This window comes from Dermacentor variabilis, chromosome 4, assembly GCF_050947875.1.
Source record: "Dermacentor variabilis isolate Ectoservices chromosome 4, ASM5094787v1, whole genome shotgun sequence".
NCBI classification, from domain to species: Eukaryota; Metazoa; Arthropoda; class Arachnida; order Ixodida; family Ixodidae; genus Dermacentor; species Dermacentor variabilis.
This window is the reverse complement of record NC_134571.1, coordinates 189,066,665-189,091,137: the sequence shown is the minus strand read 5'-3', so window position 1 is coordinate 189,091,137 and position 24,473 is coordinate 189,066,665.

Sequence of the window (24,473 nt, the reverse complement as noted above, 5' to 3'; positions counted from 1 at the left end):
CGTGCACCTAAATCTAAGTACCCGGGCGTTTTCGCATTTCGCTCCCATCAAAATGCGGCCGCCGTGGCCGCGATTCGATTCCGCGACCTCGTGCTCAGCAGCCCAACACCACAGCCACTGAGCAATCACGGCGGGTTAGAAATTCATTCGAAGTGAATGCGCCTTGGAATCACAGCAGCAACAGTTCGTAAATTCCAATATGTGCCGTAAAGTAATTAATTAGGACGTGAATTAGGCATTTTTAAATAATTGAATATGTGTATTGATTTCTCGTGCAAGTTTTGTCCGCCTGTTTGCGTAAATCCATCTGAGTGACTAGAATTGTGTTATCCGCAACAGGTGATTTTTTTAAATTTCAGTAGCCTTAAAAATGGTCACGCCGCATATTTTGGCAGTAAACATCCGTTTTCTTTTAGTAGGATTTGTCGCTATGATTCTCTTTCTGAGATTGCTTCGCTGATTATGGGGTGTTGCATATAGAAATAAGGCAAATGTGTTTTTCAGCAACATATTTAGGCAGTATAGGTATAGTGCTTCTGCTTTTTACTTATTAAAAAGAATATATTCTGTGGTTTTACGAGCCAAAACCACGGTCTGATTATTGGCGTAGTGAGGGACTTGCAAATAATTTTGACCATCTGGGGTTCCTTAACGTGCACCTAAATCTATGTCTATGAAGGTTCTTGCATTTTGCGTTGTTTGAATTTCGGTAGCCACGGCCGTGACCGAAAACCGCGACCTCCAGCTTGCTTTTTGACACTCGCGTAGTATGTCTCTCCTTATGTAAGACTGTTACCGAACCAGTGCATTTAATCATTCTTACCTTTCACATGCATGATTTGTATCTCGGTGAATACAGTAACCTTCAGCTATTTGTAACGCTGCCGTATTTATTCACCTTGTTTTGTCCTATCTTTCCATGCATGACGCAGCTAAAGTTTTAAAGTCCAAAGTTGCGTCAATCTTTTTGAAGAACTTCTAAAAGCTTTAGTCAACACCATATGCGTATACTTTGTGTTTGAAACAAATTTGTTAGCGTAAGCGAAACTGCGGCAAAAACGAGTAGTTATCTCCTGGGATCGAAACTCATTCTAGTACTGTTTTACTCATTTTACTGCACTTCATCATTTGCATTTACAAGTCATTTTACTGTAAGCGTTCAACCTCCATTTTTACGGTGAGATGTGAAAATTGCAATACACGTCACGATACAAACTGCGAAAATTTGAATTTCTTGTACTGCCAGCGAGCGCAAAGCCTAAAATCGCGCTGTCCCTCATAGCGCACCTTTACGCGTTGCGACACAAAATGGCGGCGCAAGCAGACGTGTCATCATCCTGTGCGGAGAGACGTGGCATGTTACACGTTCTTCCTCTTGATCTCGACCTCGCGAAACCTTTTTCTTGGTCTAAATGTCCCGCTTCCTCCGCGACATTCAGTGTAAAGGATGTTCCCTAGCTTTATGGTTTCAACAAACACTCCGATGCTTGAGTGATCGCCGGCTTTCTACGCTTCCGTGATACTGCTGCCACACTCGATGAGTTTCACCGGGCATTACGTGTACATCTTCCGGTAATGTTACAGGAAACCGAGCTTTGCGTTCCTAAGAACACTAATGGCGCGTTCACACCGGGAAACTTTCTACAGCGGGAGGAGCCGCGTGATAGTGGGTGTCGGGCGGGTTGAATATTCCAAAGAGCAGAACCTTGAGCTGAAATAATTTTTCCACTTGCGTATGTTTACTTCCCCACTTCATACGAGTAAAATACATTGCGTCCAACTATCAGCGTTCTTAATCATATTTAGAGGTTCTGAAAAAGAACACCTGGTATATGGCAAGAAAATGCTACTGAAATTACTTTTTTAGGAAGTGATACTGAGACTAATCCCGCACCTAGAAATTATCCAAGCATATTTCCTGCTGATATGCTTGATGTTCTGAAGGCGTGGCAAATTGGGTAATCGGCCATGCTCGAGCAGTTAAATTCAGTTAGGTCAACCCTTGCTGATCATGAAAAAACGTTCAGCAACTTCGGCACAGAGTTGAGCGAGATTGAATCCGACTTATTGGCACTTTCAAATGTACAGTCAGAAACAAATAATATAGCAAGTGTCACTAATAGCAGCCCTGCTCAAGTAACCGGGCTGACTGACCGCATTAACGAGATGGAAAACAGATCGCGAAGATGTAACTAGTTTGTTTACGGGCTCAGAGATGCGCGAAATGAGTCATGACGTGTTTCTGGGCAATTGATAATTGAGCACTGCCACAAAAGCCTGGGTATAATATTCTAAGTCATGATGTAGAACATGCCCACAGACTCGGAACTTTTCAGGAGGGAGAACGGACGCCAACAATGCTCAAATTCACCCACTTTCAAGATAAGGAAGTCATCCGTTTCTCAAGCGGTAAGCTGAAGGGTACCGAATACGGCATAAGCGAAGATTTCTCCCCGGGAACTCGCCTGGCCAGAAAACTTCTAATAAAATTTGGAAAAGCGCAGCAATCTTCGCTTAAGCTCAGTTACTACAACCTCATCTCTGGCCGAAAAGCTACGTTTGCGATCACGTTAAACAGTCGGTTGTCGAACGCCAATCCTGTAGCAGCAAATGCAAAAGCCACGTATTAAGCACGATCTATCACTGCTCTACACTAACATCCTCAGCCTGATACCTAAGTGGAATTCGTTATGCAGCCTCATTTCGTCGTCGTCGAGGAACATTGTAGTACTAACGTAAACATGGTTAAATTCCACAATACTTGATTGTGAAATCCTTCCTGATCTATCAGACTTTGACATTTTTCGCAAAGACAGGTGCGATGGAATCCGTGGTGGCGGTGTGGCTATTGGTACCCATCGCCAACTTAAGTGCTCTTCTGTAAATATAAGAACGCCTCTAGAAATAATTTGGACGTGCTGCCACGCCACTTCACAGCGCAAGCTCATCGGCTGTTATCATCCACCCAGTACTGATAGCTCCTTTCTTTCATTTTTTCACTATGCGTTGTTACAACAACTTATCCTAACACCCCTATCTTGTTAGTCGGGGGCTTCAACTATCCAACTATAGATTGGACTAATGTTGCGTCATGACTAACACAACAAAACATGGCTAGCGAATTTATAAACACTTGCTTGCTCTTCAGCCTCTCGCATCTGGTTACTAAACCTACACGAATAACTCAAAACTTATCAAATATCCTAGACCTCGTCTTGACGTCACACCCCGATAAGATGCCTCCCCTTACGTACGTCAATGGTCTTAGTGATCACACCGTCATGCATGCTGCGTTTCCATGCAGTATATTCATATGTAAAATATCAAAGAAAGCACTAACGCTATATGTTAAAGCCGATTATTCAAGTATTGCTCGTGAACTCTGTCTTTCACAAGGAACTTGCCCTTACGTACCAGCAGCAGTCGAGCGAGAATAACTGGGCGCTTTTGAAAACAGAAATGCTGCGGTTAATAAGTCTTTACATTCCGACTATCACGATAAATGAAAGAGCGCGTTCCCCCTGGTACAACACTACTTTAAAGCCCTAAACAATATGAAAAAACTATTATTTCGCATAGCCAAACCTTAAGATTTTCCTTCTGCCTGGAAAAAATGTAACGAAGCCAATAAAGAATTAAAATTATGGGGTTTTACGTGCCAAAACCACTTTCTGATTATGAGGCACGCCGTAGTGGAGGACTCCGGAAATTTTGACCACCTGAGGTTCTATAACGTGCACCTAAATCTAAGTACCGGGTGTTTTCGCATTTCGCCCTCATTTAAATGCGGCCGCCGTGGCCGAGATTCGATCCCGCGACCTCGTGCTCAGCAGCCCAACCACTAAACAATACATCTCATTAAAAGCACATGCAAAACATGATAATTTTTCTACTACCATCCCAAACATGCTGCACCCTAAACCGCGGCGTTTTTGGAAAGCAAGAAATCCTGAAAATAATAGCTCTATTTCTCTATGTGTGAACCGTGGCCCGTCCATTTCTGACACAGATGTTCTTGATGCCTTGAATCTTGCATTTTGTTCAATGTTTACAAAAAGAAGCTGCCTTTGAGTTTCCAGATTTACCATTCTTGGATTTTCTACCAATGGAAGGTATTAATTTTAAGTCAGAAGGCAATGCTAAGGTTATAGAGATGGCATGAGGTGTTCATGATCATGTGGGATAGATGGTAATCGTGCCAAAGTGTTAAAACATACGAAGTATGCGTGCAGTTCGTTCCTCTATATCATTTCCAGCAATCACTTGACAGAGGCACCGTTCCAAGAGACTGGAAAATCGGGAAGGTTATTCCAGTCTTCAAGAAAGGTGATCAGTCTTCCGCAGGAGGTAACGACCGTCTCATTTCACTCACCAGCTTATGCTCCAAAACATGGAACACGTCATCTACTCTAATGTTGCTGACTTCCTAACTTCAGTAAAGTTCTTTCACCCAACTCAACATGGCTTTCGAAAAGATCACTCATGTGAAACGCAACTAAATTTATTTATTGATGGTATTCGTTTAAACATCTACTGTAACTTTCCAACTGACGCATTGTTTTTGTATTTCGAAAAAACTTTCGACAAGATTCCACATTCTCGTCTTTTCCTCAAATTATCCCGCCTAAACATCCACCCCCATCTTCTGTTTCCTCCCTTCTGTCTGGTGCATCTAAGGGGCACTGTTTTTGGGCCGCTCCTATCTTTATCTACATTAATGACCTGCCATTCACTGTAACCTCGGTAATGCGTCTTTTCTTTTATGATTGTGTCCTGTTGACGTCGTTGACGTCTCTTCCATTCAGGAGGATATCGCTCATATTCGAGACTTCGGTGCTACATGCCTCATGTCCCTGAACATTAGAACGACTGTACACATTTGATTCCATCATTGACCTAACTACATCCCCTCTGCCTACAAGATTAATAGCGTTACTGCATCTACTACCGACTGCTTCAAGTAGTTAGGAAGTCACCTCTCCAAAGATTTGTCTTGGACAAATCATGCAAGCCACATAAATTATTCATCTAACAAAATTCTTAGTTATCTTTGCCGTAATCTCTTATGGCACAGCCACCCGTCATATCACTTGCCTGTAAAACGATCGTGCAACCAAAACTTGAATACGCGTGTGCTTTTTATGACCCTTACCAAACTAATCTCACTAACTTTGAATCTGTTCAGAACCGTGCTAACATATTTATTCTTTCAGATTACCCATATCACAATAGCACTTCATCACTAAAATCTAAACTAGACCTATCACCTCTTGCCTCTCATCGTCGCATCTCTTGGCTACGCCTCTATCGCAGGTTTTTTTTTTATTCCATACCTCGTGACGGCCAGCTGATCCAGCTGGCTCATCGTGTTCGCCGAACAGGCCATCCACACTCGGTAATCCCTCCACGAGCTCGCACCACTACTTTCCTGCGGTCATCCTTCATCTGAACTGCCCGAGAGTGGCATGGACTTCCGAGGGAAACTGCACTCATCCGCTACACAGCGCGCTTTAGATCTGCCACCTAGCGTTCCGACTCGTCTTTCTGGTGTCGTCATCATCATTCCAGCTTTTTACGTGACCACACCTCGGGTAATGCTCTATCAGGACTCTTGAGATATCAATAAACAAACAAACAATGAACAATAAACAGAAATGTTTCCCGGGAAACCGTCCAGTAGGCCGAAATATTTAGTTCACGATGTGTCAGAACAATCACAGCTGCGCTGCGTAGAAAAAGATTGACCATCACCTAAGTCAAGTCCAACTTTAACCACTTTAATGCACCTGAATGTGCTTTAATTCACCTTTATTCACTTTACTTCGCCTTAAGTCACCTCACTCTGACTTCACAACTTTACCTTAATCCACCTTGCTCTAATTTGTACCAGCTTTAATCCATCCTAATTAGGTTTACTCAACTTTAAATAACTTTCATTCACTTCACCATAATTCATCTTACTCCACCTTGAGTAACCTTATAACCATATTCTAATTTATTCTAGCTTCAATTCACAGTACTTCACCGTAATTCAGCCTAATTCAGCGTAGTTTATTTTAGTTCGCGTTGATTACCCATGCTTCCTCCTCATTAAAGTTTTTATATCACTTACTGCCTTCTGAATTACTGCTGAGCTGATACAATACCAAGATGACGTCACCCTCTTCCCATTGGCTGCGTCGTCACGTGCCCAACGACGCACGCACTAGGCACACATTCAGTCAACCAGAACCGCGGAGCCGCCTCGACGTCGGGCAAGCGTACTCGTCTCGTTCCCAAGACGCCCGGGTTCCATTCCCACCCAGACTGAAATTTACCAATTTTTCTTTTCGAAGGCACATATCTACTTTGCTTACAGGGAACCTCTCTCAGAACTGCGACACAAATCTGATAATTTTCGTGGCGTTAGCATGGCGTTAGACAGCACAGCATTTCTTTAAAAAACTTATTACTCGGAAGGGACATTGAAACCAATCCTGGCCCCTGCCTTGAAGAAACTTGTAACCAACTGAAAGACATTGCAAGCGACATTAAGGAGATAAAAGAAAAGCGGTTAGTTGATATCGATATCAAACTTGACGCCCTGTTAGGGCTGGAAGTAGAACTGGGGCATTGCAAAACGCAACTTAACTCTATGACTAGGGTAATACAAATATACTAAAAAAGAACAGACGACTTCGAAAATAGGAGCAGGAGATCCAACGTAATCGTCTATGGATTGCCGGAAACAATAAGTGAGACAAGTTAAACCCTAGAACAAGCAGTAAACAAGGACATCATACAAGATAAACTTAAGCTACAACCGATTGCGATTTAACGCATCCACCGGTTATGTAGACCCGCTCCCAGCAAAACGAGGCTAGTTATCTTCAAACTTTCTCATTCGCGACAGAAGGAAGCAGTATTAAAGGATGGCAGGTATCTTAAGGGCACCAGTCACGCTATCGGTGAAGATTTTTGTCGCAAAGCTCACGAAATCAGAAAGAAGCTTTGGGACAGCGCAAAACCAAACCGAGACAAAAAGAAGTACCGTTGGCTTTCGATATACTGTTCATAAATTACTGGGCGTTTGTTTGGGATGACGAGAAAGAAGAAAGAGTGCCACAAACAAACCTGAAAACTACGGAATACCAAGATTCCGGTTACTCTGAACACCACACAGAACAAGAAAATAACATTACTAAACATGAACGCCAGAAGTGTCGTGAATAAAGTGCAGCCACTTGAAGACTTGTTGATACCTTATGAACCAGACATTGTGGCAGTCACGGGAACCTGGCTCTCACCAACTGTACTCGACCAGGAATTCCCACTCCCTAAATACGCTGTAATCTGAAAAGACAGACCATCTCGTGGCGGTGCCATGGCGTTGATAATTCGACGTCCTATATCATATAAACTCCTGCCTCATGTTCCGGACACGGAGGCGGTTTTCTGCAAAATAACGTGCCATAGTGCAAGCATAGTGGCGGGTTGCTTTTATTGTAGCCCATCCTCTGGTCCCGAATCCATAGTTTCCACCCACGATTTTCTTCTTCAACGTGTCCGTAGCTCTGCAATGATAGTAATGGGTGATTTTAACCTTGCTGATATAGAATGGAGTAGCATGCACCGCGCCTCGCCGGGTTCAGAGGCTTTATTCGATTTAATGTTAAATTTCAACCTCCATCAAGTTGTTTCATGCCCAACGTGTGTTCAAGGAACTGCCACAAGTATATTAGATCTAATACTCATTAGTAGTCACCCTAGCCTAATAACGCTCAAGTTGATGTTATTGAAGGTATCTCGGACCACAGAGTGCCCATCTGCCGGTTAACACTCGATCACAGCTTACACTGTCTATGAATAGTAACTCATGTTCCGAACTTCAGTAAAGCAGATGACGCCAGCATACTAACTTATTTCGCTCATGAATTTGAGGTTTTCATGGAATTGAGCTGTGACAGTGCCACAACTGTAAATAACCTCTGACTACGATTCAAGCACATTGTTGATTGCTGCATGGACAACATTATTCCCCTACGGCTTACACGGCCCCAAAGAAATAACCCCTGGATAATAAGAGAAATTCTACACTGAAAGCGGGAAGTTAAACGACTACGGAAAGCGGTAAAGAAAAAGTGCGGCAGTACTAATGTATCAAAACTAAAAACCGCCATTTCAAACTTCCAGGCTAAAACAAAGCAAGCAAAAGAACATTACTTCAAAGTAACCCTACCCTCATTCATTACTGATAACCCGCAGAGGTTCTGGAAGCATTTTCGCCCTAGGAAAACAGGCAGTCCTGAACTACCCTTGGAACAGAAAAGGGGCGAAGACTAATATATACAACTTTTTCCGCTGAGTCTTCACAAAACATAACGGAAAAATCTCACAGCTTAAACCCCCGCCCCCGATATTACGAGAATCAGCCTAATGGTGGTAAGTGACGCAGGAACATTTGGTCTTCTGCTCTAACTAGACAAAAAAAAATCTTCGGGACCAGACGACGTCGCCAATCCTTTTCTTAAACGATATGCAGAATGGTGCATCAAATGCCTTGGTTTGGTTTTCCGCAAATCTCTCGCCGTGCCAAAACTTCCAGACGATTGAAGAAAAGCTAAAATAACACCGATCCCCTAAACAGGAAATAGCGATGACCCTTCACACTTTCGACCAACATCGCTGACCAGCACGTCGTGCAAAATATTGGAACATATAATCTTAAAACACTTAATCATTTTCTTGGAGACGAACGGCATTTTGTCATCTAGCCAGCAAGGGTTCCGTAGCATATTATCGACTATGAGCCAACTAGCAAGGGGTTGTTCATGAGTTAGCTCTATGCGCAACTGTGCGCAAACGGATATTATACTACTAGACTTTTCTAACGCCTCTGATTCCGTATGTCACAACAAATTAGTTGTAAAGCTCCGAAACATCATCGTAGATGGATTATTAACACGTTGAATTGAAGACTATTTAACTTACCATTCCCGATATGTCCTATTTGAGCAAGTAGCATCAGAAACCCTGCCTGTCACGTCCGGAGTACCACAAGGCTCCGTTTTGGGGTCTTTGTTATTTTTTATCTTTATTGATGATATCACAGACAGTATCTCTTGCAACATTAGGCTCTTCGCCAAAGACTGCATTATTTAGAAAGAAATTAACAGTCATTCGGATCACCTTGCACTAATTAATTCCTTGAACCATCTCTCGGAACTCGTGCGACTCGTGGCGAATGTCGATTAACCCTAAAGAAATGTATGTATGAGGATAACGCGAAAGAAAGATGCTATATGATTACAGCATTAAAGGCTTCAAATAGTGAATGAAGAAAAATATTTAGGTGTCACGATTGCTTAAAATCGCAGATGGGATGCGCGCACTTCTAATATTACTTCAGTTGCTCTGCGCAAGCTGTTTTATCTTCTCAGATGCCTCCGGCTGGCCCCTCAATCTACCAAGCTTTTAGCCTATACTGCTTATGTAAGGCCAGTATTAGAATACGCCATATCATGAGAAGCCAACAAACACTGACACCAAGGACAGCATAGGGGAAATTACATGTGCTTAATAAGTGGAATGAAGAAACGATAAGTTAATGGAAATTAAAGTGGATGAAAAACAACTTGCCGCAGGTGGGAACCAAGTGGGAACATCCTTCGCGAAATGTAAAGGATGTGGGTTCGGTTCCCACCATCACGTTCTCATGACGCCTGCGGCAACAAGGAGGTTCCACGTCCGCCGCCAAGGTCTCTGAGTGGTGGCGCTGGCTAAAACTCCCAGGGTTCTACTAGTACACATAAATGTCCAACAAAGTGGATGGGGAAACAGCGCCGCGGTAGCTCAGTTGGTAGAGCATCGCACGCGAAATGCCAAGGATGTGGGTTGGGTACCTACCTGCGGCAAGTTGTTTTTTCATCCACTTTAATTTTCTCTAACTTATCGTTTCTTCATTCCACTTATTAAGCACATATAGTTTCCCCTATGTTCTCCTTGGTGTCAGTGTTTGTTGGCTTCTCATGATATGGCTAATAAAAATCGGGCCCCTCGGTTAACCCCCTTTCTTCTCAGTATTAGAATACGGTAACATAGCATGGTTTCCTTAGACGGTCACTAACAATAAGAAACTAGAACATATACCGAGGAAGGCTGCAACATTCATCTGCAACAAGTATAAGCGCACTGATTCTCCCACACATATGTTAACCAGCTGTGGCTTCCAAACACTGGCGATTAGAGCAAAACAAGCGCGCCTGAAATTCCTTTTTAACTAGTCCACAACTATTATAAAATTGACACATCATTGTACCTCCGTCCATGAGAAAGCCGCGTAACCCGGCTCAAACATCAGTAGTCTTACCACAATGACACTTTCAAACACTCTTTTTTTTCACTTGCAGTCAATGGAATTGTTTAAATTCCTCGGTTACTAATGCAAATTCATTATCGGACTTCGCCTAAAGAATAGAAAATATCATCTGTTGTTGCCGTAACGCATTGAAAGCATATTAGGGCCCGAGTGCTCACAACAGAGTGCTTTCAGGTTTGCTGTTATGTACCTGTGTACCAGTCCCATTCTGTTATCGTTTGCTGTTGCTAGCTTTGTGTTATCCAAGGTGTACTTTGTATATTATTTCTCTTATAAGTGTGTATAAGTCATAGGTGTTACGAGTGTTGTGTTCACAGAATTTCAGCTGGACAGTTATTCCTAATTATCATTAAGGAAAGCCATTGTGTGTAGCTTTAGCTCTTCAACCTTTGTGATGACTGTCACAGCATTGAATTGCTGTTTGTTTTGCCATCTGGTGCTGATGTATTAATATACGTGCATGTACAATCTGTGCGCCCAGCTCCTATGGTCTCAGAAAGAAATTGGCAGTATTGAAAATAAATAGATAAATAAATAAATTTTCTCACGTCTTTCCTCTCTGCGCCGTCTATAATTTTTGGTACCACTGCATGATCAAGCCGGATTTCCTGCTTCATGTTAAATATAATGATTTCACATTAATAAAATGCCGCAGGGGTTGCTATGAGAGAGGAATTGCATGCGTGCAAGGTGCTACAGCTACTTTAAAACTGTCCATTGCTCCCCCCCTCTCTCTCTCACTCCTCTGCTGTGCGTCGCGTTGGCGTGCGCGTGCTTTTTTCTCCTTCAATCTTGCGCACGGAGGAAGAAGAAATATTCCGTGGCGGTGCGCAGGCACTGGCGGGCCCAGGACCCCGCGGCCGAAGGGCGTCTCGAGCGCCTCAGCGACGCGGTGAGGTTTGCGCTTCTGTGGAAGCACGGCGGTGCCTACGCCGATCTGGACGCCATCGTAAGGAAGCCCCTGACCAAGCTGCGCAACTGCGTCATCGAGCGCGGACCCGAGGAACGCGACCCGCCCGTCGTCAGCGGATCCCTGCTCGTCTTCGAGAGGGGGCACCCGCTCATGGAGGTAGAGAATGGCCTCTGCTATCTCTATACATTGCACTCTAATAGGCGATGTCAAAAACATGGCGCCGATGATGTGCTTCCAGCTCCGCAATCGGTTCAGGCGAGTGCCTTCGAGGCTGGCTTCTGCCACCCAGGGAGGGAGAGCCGTCGCTGGGGCATGGATTTCGACAGTACCTTTGGAGGTGCAGCTGTGTGTTGGGCCTGCTGGCAAACATATTTGTAGAGTATTACAGAGATGGCAGAAACGAGGAAGCCGCAAACATAACATGGAGCGCTATAACGCAAAGCTATTCGAAACTTTTCGATTCCAATTCTGCAATCAGCCTTCCGCGTGATTGGTCAAAAACCTTTTTGGACCACCCCCACTTCGCCTGTCTGTCACACAACGTCACGAAAACTGCGATAGCTCCCCATCTGATATGACGAGTGCACACTGCTTTTGCATGATTGGAAAGAACAAAAGAAAAATAGTTATTTCTGATTTGACGCCTTTTCCCCATTAGCCCTCGGTTATTGGTCAAATGTTTTTGGGCTGCACCCACTTCACCTGCCTCTCACGCAACGTCACAAAACGGCAGAAACTTACCGCGTCAAAGTGACGCATACGCGTTAAAGATGCATTCATATGCCGAACAAAACTGAATTATCTTCTGAATAGCCACAGGCTGCCCTGTTCCGAAAGGAATGAAAGATGGCTGCATGTGTTTATTCGCATATTATCCGAAAACTATTAAAGCTTTCTGCGTGGCCATGTAACGTTTTCGAGCACTTTCAGCACGTTTACGACCTCGTTTTACCAACGCTTCTTTTCTGAGGATCCCTTTTAGTGTCATTCTTAAGCTTTCGTTGCATGCCGCCGCGATTTTCGATCAGCAAGTAAGGAAAAACGGACCAATCACAGTCGCCGGCACCACCCTCTTCATCCGGTTATCGATCTTCAGTGCACTGGCTCGGCCCCATCGTATCCCTCTCCACTTGAGTGGGCTGCACGCCTCTTGTTAGCCAATTAGGCAAGACGAGCCGCTCAGTCTAGACAATGTTATTCCTTTTTCAAGCCAACAAAAGTGACCTCCTATGATCGAGGAGAACGTTTGATTGGTCTGTTCAGACAACCCTGAGAGTCACCGCCCGATGCATGCGTCTGTGGTTACGCAAATTTGATCTCAGGAGATTGTAATAAAAACATATTGGAACAGTTTTACGTTATAGGGCCCATGGTGTCTTCTTGTCTGCCATTGATGTACTGCTTTCAATTAAGGCACTACATTCAAGGAGTGGTACAACACGGAGACATTTTGAACCCTTTCCGTGCCATGGAGTAGTTTGGTTCAGTTTGGTTCCTCCACGGGTGTCTACCGAAAGCGGGTAGAGGCGAGCTCACCTCGTCGACGACACCTCATTTCCTAGAAATGCCACGGACGACCTTGTTTTGTCTCAGCACTTTGGCGTGCTTCTGGTAGGTGGCAGCACACAATCCGCGGGCAGCGCAAGCTGGAGCAAGATTATTCTGGTGGGAGAAGTAAGAAACGTTGGCAGCTAGGCTCCAGACAAATATTTTATCCATTTTTGTTCTGAATTCGGTAGAATAGCGTGGCACACCAATAAGCGGAGTTATTCGAGAGTGCGGCGCCACTTCGCCACGCATCTGGTCGCTAAAGGTGACATGAACTCCTGTCTGTGCCAAAACTGCGCCGGTGTAGGACGAATTAGGGACGGCGCAAACTAATGTACGCTTATTAGTTCGGCCCAAATTGAAATGTTTCATTCCGTCAGAATAGTGCGTCCGTTGTGGCAGTCTCACCGTGAAAAACGTTCGAGTCGTCCTTCAGCTAGTGAGAAGGCTTTGCTGCAAAGGTCCCGGATGTAGTTACAAGGGCATTCGCTGAGGCAAACAAGGGCATTGGGTATCAAGTTATTTATCTAGAAAACAAAACGTGGGGCATATGGACTGCAACAATTCTGTAAAAATAGCGTATAGGCCACTCAAGCGAGCGGCATCCACAAAGACAATATTTGTTTCACTGTGTTGGAGTTGTCTGATAATGTGCACGTGTAAACGCGACGCACAAGACGCTTAGCCAACATTATACGAAATGGGAAACAAGCTCGCTTAAATTAAAACTGATAAATCGGCGTGAACAAGTGTGCACACATATTGAGTAGCAAAATAAGTACGGCTTGGAACTTGGAGCTGCGTCTTTGCTCTTGCCCTGCATCGCTTCCGTAAGCTGGCTTGCGGACCACCGAAACGGATTTCAAGAAATAACGCCTCCCAGGGTAGTTGGTCCACGCTTAAGAAAAATGCGTCTTCAGTAATAAAGCCAGAAGAACTCGTCGTTTCGTAAACGTTAAAGGAAGTGAACATGTTAATTTATAGTCGCGGTCGATGCTCGTTTATTGCAAAAGATTATTGCGGAGGCCTTTATTAATTTAATTATACTTGCAATAACCCAACTGGCTAGGAATAAATTACAGATGGGATATACCAAAAGTATTTCATTGGAAACATCTTAGTTCTTTGAGCAAAATGTTGTTACAGTGAGCTTAACTATAACAAAGATTTGTAAAGTGACATTTCCACTGCATGTCTTAATCAGAAAGGATGCCGAGGTGAACGATGTAGCGCGCTCTACTTCGTGGTTTTCACGTTACATTGCCCTCCTCATCTATGCTAAGGACCAATAAAGGCTTCATATTGAGTGGCTCAGCCAGTAAAAGACTACGGGAGGGTGGAAAGTCCGTGTGCACGAAACAAATCAACAGCCTGCCCTGTTAACAAGAGTTTCGAATTGCTAGTCCACCTTTCAAACAGTGTAGTCAGATGGTACTAATCATGATACGGGAATTTGCTGCAGTAAAAATAAGTCATAAAAGGGGAAACGCGGCCGCAAAACAGACAAAACAAAAACGACAGAAACGTGACGGTCCTGTCATTTTCTTTTATTCGTGGACGTATTTTTTTTCTACATAACAGGCAATAATCCCGGAATTAATAAACGGAGTTGGGCAGGCCACGTGATAACCGGCGGTCTATCGTACTTATAGAATGGGGTCCAACAAAAGCAGGCGCAGTAGAGGACGGCGAACAAATGTATGAAGTGCTGCGAAACCGAAACATTTGCAGGACTATAAAATAGCCAGCTGACTGGAGACAGGTGTAACACGGAGCTCACCGAGAGAGGCCTTCATTCTGCAGCGGACACAAAATATGCTGACGATGTTTAGGACGACATTCGCGTAACTGCAGCGCGTGCCTGCATTCGCCGCAGCTTTGCATGGAGGAAATGGCGCGGCAGTACCACGACTCCCGACACTTGGTGCACTCGGTCTCCGACGCCGTGGTGCGCACCCTGCGTGACCACTACGTCTGCGAACGCCACGGCTCCGTGGAGTTCGCACCGGCGCGCGAACTGCGCTGCGCCGACGGCCGCTCCCGGGTCACCGTCCTGCCGCGCGAGGCCTTCTTCGACGCGACGCGCCACAGCGCGGCCGCCGACGTCCGGCACACGAATGCAACCGCGAGAAGCTACGTTGTGAACGTACGACGCCACACTTCGCTCGCTGTGGCCTCCGACCGTGCCAGCGTCGGCTCTGCGCTGGAAGCTAGGCGCAACTGCCCTCGCATCGATCGCCTGGCGCAGAAGAACGCGCTCGTGCCGTGAGCGACGATTTTGAGGACGCCAGTCGCGTCCCGCAATAAATAAACGACCATCTAGGGTTACCCGAATATTAGAAGATATCTGACCTGTGTACGGCGAATTTTTCTCGTCGTGTCGTGCAGCTTCACCGGACAATTCTCAATCTTTCCCTTCGTGAGGAGCCACGTACCAGCCGCTCATTCGGTGCTAAATTTTCGCTAGCCTGGGCGTGCTGTGGAACGCAAATAACAAGCCGCGATCCAGCACGTGCCTTATTAATCTCGTGGAGGGCTGACCAATAGGAAACCAAAGCCCTCATTTCATATTTAGAAATGACCTTGCTATTTGTTGCCTAAATAAAAATATTCGCCACGCTGCGTACAATTTAACACAAAGTACTTAATAGAAGTCAGCTCACAAGTCCAAACTGGGGCCTCTGCGATAATCGTTGCAGTCACATCGCTCCGAGTGATTTGGAGAGCAGGAAAGTACCATCACCAAGGAAAGCAATACGTAACGGCGAAACACACTCCCAGTTAGAACACTGAAATCAAGAAAGGGGCTGACACATATAATAGCACACTGTGGTATAAAGTTGGTAAACAGAAATAAGGTGCCTCAGAAAGGCTGGCGAACGTTTCGATAGGAGGACCTATGATAGACTTTCGGCGGAGATAGGTCCTCCTATCGAAGCGTTGGCCAGCCTTTCTGAGGCACCTTATTTCTTTTTACAAACTCCTTGTTAGAACAGGCATCGTCGATCCTGGCGGTGCCTACTGCCTCCTACTTGGGAGTTACCTGACCCTGCAGTTCGATCCCCAGTGGCTTCCGAGCACGTGTCCACGGAGGTCGTAAAACGCCCTCCACGGCAGAGTGTGCTGAGACTCGATGATTGCTGAAAAGTCGCCACGCGTGACCGAACGTCGCGGCGCTTAGCAGGGGAACCAGGTAGTGCAGGGCGAGCTCGTTCAAGTATATTCAGCTGTTGCCTCGGATTTTATGATGCTTAGCGAGGCTAAATATGCTGAAGCATACATCATTCATTACAACAGAAACCGCTTTGATAAAAGAGATAGCAGTACAGAATTGTTCATACATAAAGGCATTCCAGAAAACATCCACGAAAAATACATTATCGGATGGTATTTAGGACATGATAGCGCCTGCAAGCGACTCTGCTCACTCCTTTTCAAATAGTTCACATAAATTGTAAAAATAAAGCAACAAGCCTGCGCTCAACAAAAGAAAGGTAAATATAGAACGATAAAGTTAGAGGTGAGTATAAATCGGATGTAATACAGTGGTATAATAAAACCAACGTCACATAATAGTGGTACACAATTCAAATGTCGGAATTTCTAAATTGATCTTGTCAACTTAACTGGACTCACTTAGCTAAAGAACCCGCATGAACTGCTGCGACTTCATCAAACGTTTTGGATTTGGTCCTTACGGCAATTCCAAGTGTGTTTTCAGTACTTAACGTAATTGCTGGAGCTAAGTGGCCCCTGTATACTTCACTTCTTTCTTTGCAGCTTCCGAGTTCAGTAAGCACTACAGCATAACACATTACATCAGGCTAATTCGCACCACGCCACCAATGACGTCTAAACACAAGCATTTGCGGATCGTGCAGGCGCCGTTCCGCGCATGGAAGTGTAGAGGGCAGCTGGACCCTTTTTTAAGGCAGAAATTTTCTCGGCTATCGAAAAATAGAAAGTGTTACAATAAGGGCCCCATCGTTGGGAACCCGTAGAGATTTACCTGTGTTAGCGTTGGGGCACGCAGGAGCGTCTTGCGGATAGCGGATAGCATCTTGCGCTTGCAGCGCAACTACGGGATGAAAGAAAAGCTGTCATAACTATTATAGTAAAATATACCATTGCATGATGAAAAAAAGTAATTCTAAGTTTCGTTTTTTCGCATTAATTAACAGTCTGGAGGTTATTCTCTTAGCAGCAACCGATTTCTTGCAATTAGTTTAAGTAACCATTTTTACCTGCCTTAACCGGCCACGTTAATCCACAATCTCATTTCGCAGAAAATCTGACATCGCTGTTCCGCGTTCAGCGTCAACCATCGTTTCGGCAAAGATCATATGAAACCACGCATATCAACCAACTAACCAAGCAGGCCCTCCACGTAGCGCAAGAAAGTCACTGAACTAATGTAATTTCTAAAGGTAAAATACGCAAGAAAAATTGTAAAGCACGACTTAAATACCCAACCAACCAACACTGATAGCGTCGGATTCTGATTTGAACATGCGAGAAAACACAATTGTGTTACGCGGAAATTCAAAACATAAACCTTTTTCCAGCGTTTCTACCATTCATAGAGCGGACATGGCCTCACAGATTTGCACGCACCGGAGCGCGCACAATTCAAAGGCCATGAAGCAGCTCCCGGTTCCATGCAACACCTCCAGATGGCGCTCATCTCCGCCGCTGGGGCTCCGTGGAGGCGACGAAGACATAAGCGTTTCTGCATACTTCGAGCTTCCTTCTGCTTTTTTGTTTGCTGATTTTCTTAGTCTTTAAATAATAATTGACTAGCTTTCTTCTTCATCTTTTTGTCATGTGCGCGGGTGTGTTTCGTGAATAATTGGTTTTGCAGGATAGTCGGAGCGTCTATTCGCGCCACGTGCTTCAGCACGGGCAACCGGGTGGGATGTTAAGTCTTTATAGCCTCTAAATAGTAGCTTGGAAGTGGCAAGACTAATAGCTATTGGTGGTTTACTGTGCGTGCTTTAGTATTGGGGAATGTTACTGTGGCAGGAAAACCAGGGCGTTGCCGTGTTGTTGAACACGTGCGAAAACCTTAAGTCATACCTGAAGTCTGTGCGTCATTGATTGCTTTTAATAAAACATCGGTGAGAATTACTTTGAGGTATTTTAAAGATCTAGATTCTGTGCGTATCGATATTTCCTAGAAGGTATGTGCTCTGCATTATTATAGGAAAATATATTTGCATTAGAAAAAGCCGTGCGATATATGGCAAGAAAACCGGGAAAGCGTGAAGTCTGCGGGGCTCCCTCAAGGCAGATGAGGGGACGGATCAGAATGGAGAGGGGAATCGAGTCAATCGGCACACACTCTGATGTCGATGCTAGGCTGAAGAAAATGGAGGCTTTTCAGGATTAGCTTGTCAAGCAGGTCGAGAGCTCAAAAATGAGCTAAATATGGAGCGTTAAGCACAGAAGGTAGCGGATGAAAGACTTCAAGCAGCCGAGGAAAAGCTGAACAGGGCTGCCATTGTGAACGAGTGTGGTAGTGACAATGGAACGCACTCCCCCAACCTGACAGGAGAGAGAGTGTCAGCAAAGCACATGGAATGCATGCAACGTAGGGAGGGGGTAGCTGGAAAGAGCGGCACCTACCTTGAGGCCGCCACACACAAAAAGCAGGAGCAATGGGGTCAACGCGCCTTGTCAAGTCCGAATCACGTGGAAAAAAACAAAGGGAAGCAGAGAGAAGTGGGAGAGAGTGAAATGATGGTTATCGCCGGCGACTGAAACCTGGCTAGGTGCTCAGAAGCAATTGTGGAGAGGGGGAAGGCGACAGAAGAATGGCGATAATGGCATTTCCAAGGCGGACACTGGGTTCTGTCAAGTAACGAGCAAAAGCAAAGCTCGCGTAAGTGCCCACGTGCGTAACCTTGTCATAGTAGCCGGTGGGCTAAATGACGCCCTAAACAGGAAATGGACGGGCTAGCCCAGCGCTTGGCGAAGGGGGTAGACGACTTGCGCGAGCTGTCAGGTGCAGATTTTCGTGTGCACGGTGCCGTAGGTGCCTGTGCGTGACTGTAATGGTCAAAAAGCCGCAGTGGTTGCTAATGAGGCGCTATGGGAAATGAGCCGATGGAAAGGTTTCGAGGTTGTCGAAGCAAACAGGGAAGTGGTAAGGTGTGGTGGTTTTGAGCCAGACGAGCCCTAGGCCATGTTGTTCCCTCGCGAAAACGTGGGTGCCATAGCTGACCCCGTTGGTAACTCAGCGAGACGGTTGTTTACGCTGCTCTTTACAGAATGCAGTATCTCTTGTTTCCCGTTCGACGCAGATGTATACCGTGCATCTCTGAAATTGATAAATGGTTCAGCATAACAACACGTGCAGACCCACCTATCTACGTAGCGAAAGCGACAGGCAGCCTACGTCAGATGTTAGCGCTGTGTCGCCGCTTGCCGCTTATAGTGTGTGCGCCGTGCGAAGTGCAGTGTAGTTAATTTGAAATGGAGAAGGTCAGACCTGAACTATAAAAGCCGTTCCCATCTTCCTAACTGCTTACATTTCAGCTCAGGCCCGCCAGTATATTAATAGCGGGCGCACGAACTCGACGGTGCCAGCATTAACCTTCGCTGAAAAGGGTCAACATTGGCTCAAGCATAATTCATGTGCACGGCTTGAGAAGGTTGAAGCTTGTGCATTTCAATTTGGTCGGCGTGTTCGACTCATTTTGAGCGCGGGTAATCATACCTATAAGCAAGACGTTTTCGCTATCGCGCTGCCGGTTCGATGGCCGACCGCGCGGGATTTGGTCGAACAATGGTTGGCAGGCTGATTTTATCGGTATCGTAAACAAGAAAGCCCGTCACAGTACGGCAACTCACGCTCATTGGTTGCCTCGTTATCGGCTTGCTCTAATAAAAGGGTTTCAGTGGCGTACGATAGTAGGTCAGTCGATGGCATCAGCTTCTTGCCGGTCTCGTATCGACCCAGTGTTACTGCGCCTTCAACGAGTACGTGAAATCAGGCACGCGCTGCCACCACCCGCAAGAGAAGGCCGACGCTGCAAGAAGATTTCGTCAGCAACGTGATGTTTTTTTTAAGTGTCGCTCAAGTGTAACGCACATGTTTTTCGTTAAATTTGATAGCTGTCAATGCAAGCCGGCAACTACGTCATTAACGGTGCAGTTCGGACGAGGCGCAGACCGCTTTGTTTCAAAGTGGAGTTGCAGTCTTACGCTAGCCACGTTTTCGGCACCGCACCGACGTTGAGCTAGAAGTGGAGTTTTAACGTGGTACGCGGCACGAGAGTTTACAGGGGGGAGGGGGGAGGATATCTTGTGAGGGTCCACCTAGTGGCCTGTCCATTTCGGCCGCTGCTGAGTGGATGCAGCTGTACGAGTGAGGAGGAGACGAACGGCCCTAGCCGATCAGCAGTGGCCGAACAGGACAGTCCACTAGGTGGACTCTTACCGAATACCCCCAAGCAGCGCATCCGAGCACTTTTCTTTTCGGGGACTTTCCAGCGCGCGGCGCGTGAGCGACCCTTCCAAAACGTTTCGCGACTTATCCGCTAGGGCAGGGTGCATGCGCCCTCGCGCCATGAAAATAGGCGGATTCCAGGCTCGGACGAGAAGTGGACTGGCGACTTGCTGGTCGCGCGGTTATTTTTTAGGGGACCCACGGGTGCTCAGCAGGCCAGAGTTGGTAGTAATGAAGAAGTTCCCCTATATAGGGGAACTTCAGAACAGCATCGCCGTCAATAAGAGAAAAAGGAGGAAAGCCAGAAAGAGAGCTCACCATACAATAGGCTACATCAAAATTTAAATTCTTGGGTTTTACGCGCCAAAACCGCTTTCTGATTATGAGGCACGCCGTAGTGGGGGATTCCGGAAATTTTGACCACCTGGGGTTCTTTAACGTGCACCTAAATCTAACTACACGGATGTTTTCGCATTTCGCCCCCATCGAAATGCGGCCGCCGTGGCCGGGATTCGATCCCGCGGCCTCGTTCTCAGCAGCCCAACACCATAGCCATTCAACAACCACGGTGGGTAGGCTACATCAACATGCAGGGCTGCAGAAGAAAGGGAAACTGGGTGGACATTGAGGATATCAGTTAAATACAGAACAAATAGGGACGCATGCGGTTACAGAAACGCACCGTAGAGGCTCGGAGTAGCCGCCACTGTTGAGAACTATGTTTGGGAAGAAATAAATCGGAAAGAAAGGGAAGGGGAATCGGAAGGCTCATCCATCAGGGAGCCAAAGGGAAAAGAGTAACTTCAAAATCTCAAAGCCTCTTTGGTTATCAGGTACAATGAGTTGAAAGAAAACTTGGCTGGGTGTAACGTATTTGTGGACTGGAAGTAACTGCGAAGAAAAGAATCAAGGGTTAGTGGAATCCCTAAGTGCTTATATTAGGGTTTTGGTAATCATGCCGAAAGTATACTATTAGGTGACATGAATGCCACATGCGGGCTCTAGATGATTAAAGCGACAATTACGGGGAGTCAATGCTGGATCCTTGTGCGCAACAGAACCGCACGTCTCCGACGAAGAGAATCTTGAAGTCGCTACCTATGTCCAGTGCGCCGAACAAGTCCGACAGCTCGCCCGCCTGAGGAGCAAGAACCAGCAGAGGATCGACAGCCGACACTACAACCTTCGGCGATGTTACGTCGAGTACCAGTCCGACGAACGTGTTTGGGTTCGCACCCCAATACGCCAACGAGGGCCTAACGAGAAGCTTTTAGGCCGCAATTTCAAACCCTACAAGATCATCCGACGCATTCGCGCACTCCACTATGAGGTCGCACCAGACGGCATTTCGCTATCACAGCGGCACCGCTCACATGAAATAGTCCCCGTTGGGACTTTGCGTTGCAGACCTTTGGACTTTCTTTTTTTGGAATTTGTTAGTTTGGACTTTGTTTCTATGATAAGTGTCCTCTTGTTTTTCGCTCCCCTGTTTCAAGCATCGGGACGGTGCTTTTTGACAGGGGGGCACTCACACGTGGACTTGACTTTTTGGGGTGAGCGCTTTTCACCGTATAACAAATGTTATCTTTCAGCGCGGAACGCGCCTGGATGCATCCGAAGTTTCTGGAATTTTATCGATGGTTCTACCCGCTGTCTCTTGTCACCGAACATTGTATAGTCTAATAATATTTGGGGTTTTACGTGCCAAAACCACTCTCTGATTATGAGGCACGCCGTAGTGGAGGACTCCGGAAATTTTGACCACCTGGGGTTCTTCAACGTGCACCTAAATCTAAGCACACGGGCGTTTTCGCATTTCGCCCCCATCGAAATGCGGCCGCCGTGGCCGGGATTCGATCCCGCGACCTCGCGCTCAGCAGCCCAACACCATAGCCACTGAGCAACCACGGCGGGTCATTGTATAGTCTGATGGCATGTATGTGCGACGGGAATGATGTACAACTTTCGGGAGGACACGCGGTCGCCGGCGATTTGTCTGGAACGTTGGATGGCTCGTGTATAAAAGCCGACGCGCTTGACCAGTAGATCATATTTTGACGATCGCCGATTGTGTTCGCCGCTATCGTTCTACTTTAAGTGTACCTTGTTTTTGTGGGCACAGGTTCGCCAAATGAAAGTTAGTTTCGTCATTCACAGTATTGCTACTGTGTTCTTTGCCGCTACTACTACGTGACAATATACTCGTCGTTGTCCTATTGTGCTGGTGCTGTTGTCATGCCAACATCGTTACGGCCTCGTTCTCATGCTGTCATCGTCGTGTATTTGTTGTCATACCGGGGTCAGGACGCCGTCGCCGTCATTCCAGCGTCATCAATGTAACTTCCATATCTGACTCTCGTTATGCCGTCGTCGTCACACAGGTGTCGCTATGCCATGGCCGTCGCGCTGTCGTTTCACCATCGTCATCACTTCCCTATCATTACATTGTAGTAAGGCCGTCGTCCTACCATTTTCAGCAATCCATCGACGTCATTTCTTGTTAATGACGCTATCGCAAACCTGCTGCCATCATTCAATCGTGATGACTTAATCTTCTGCTTAATCTTGACTCCAAAAAAGGCAGCGGTCCTGACAACACACCCAACAAATTTCTGAAAAGGTATGCGGAAGGGTGCAGTAGATACCTCGGCATAACTTTCCGTAAATCACTCACGACTTCAGAACTATCGAACGACTGGAAAATTGCAAAGATAACACCTATACACAAATCAGGCGACACAGCAGAAATGTCAAATTTTAGACCCATTTCATTAGCTAGTACATCCTGTAAGCTTCTAGAGCACATAATCTTAAAGTGCGTGACGGTTTTTCTAGAGAGCATTGGCTTCTTGTCTCCCTACCAACATGGCTTTCGCAGTGGTTTATCAACAGTAACCCAACTAACACAAATAGTCCACGATCTTGCATTTACTATCAATCACCGCGGCCAGACTGACATGATTTTACTTAATCTATCTAAGGCATTTGATTGTGTATTACATAACAAATTATTCGCTAAAGTAGAAAGTGTTGTTGGGAAATGGCTCCTTTCAGCCTGGATAAAAGAATTTCCAGCCAATCGTTCACAATTTGTAATCTACAATAAAATGCTGTCTAACACTGTTGCCATTACTTCCGAAGTTCCCCAAGGCTCTTGGGCTATTACTCTTCCTAATCTATATTATTGACACCACAGCAAACATTGGTTGTAATATGAAACTGTTTATGTAAACTTATTAAATATATGAGCTTAATTCTAGCGAAATAACTAATTATGGCGACCACATCGCACATAACACATCCCTCAACACTCTAGCTATTTGGTGCTCTAATTGGCAGATGTCAATTAACGTAAAAACGTCTGTGTACATGACTGTGACAAGGAAAGCAAGACCGCCTAATTTTACATATGAGATTAACGGCATACCACCATCTAAAGTTGAACAACAGAAATACCTGGGAGTTACATTAACCTCAGACCTCAGGTGGGCTAAACATATTTCGAATATCACCGCAGGACCATTACGCAAATTATTATTCCTCAATAGAAGCCGTGCGCTCTCTACAACATCAACGAAGCTACTGGCCTACACAACGTTCGTTAGGCCAGTTCTAGAATATGCGCACACAGTCTGGTCTCCTCATACAACGACTAACATAACAAAATTAGAAGCGGTACAAAGAAAGGCTGTAAGGTTCATTGGCAACAAATAGAAACGCGCTGACTCACCCCTAATCTTCTAACGCAGTTTGGATTGCAAGCGCTATCTGCCAGAGCAAAACAAGCTCGCCTGAAGTTCTTGTTTCAGCTTCTAAAAGATAACCTTAAGATAGTAGTGTCCAGGTACATTTAATCTTCTGAGGCTCGGAAAACACGTAACAAACATGCGTACACTTTAACAGAATACACATGCAACAACGACACGGTTAAGTATTCATTATTCCCTCTTACAGCAGCTGAATGGAACCGACTTGATGCTGCTATAACCGCCATCGAATCGTTATCCGAATTTACCTCACAAGTAGAAGCTGCAGTGCGCAAATAAAATCATTTATCATCGCATGAATTATCATCAGAAACATTGCATTGTGTTGCTTTAGGCGTCCCATCTTTCTTTTTCCTTTTTTTGCTCGTTGTTGTTATGTGGACATATGGTACGCTCTGTACCCAAAATAAGTATTCATTACTGTATTACTTCTAGTCC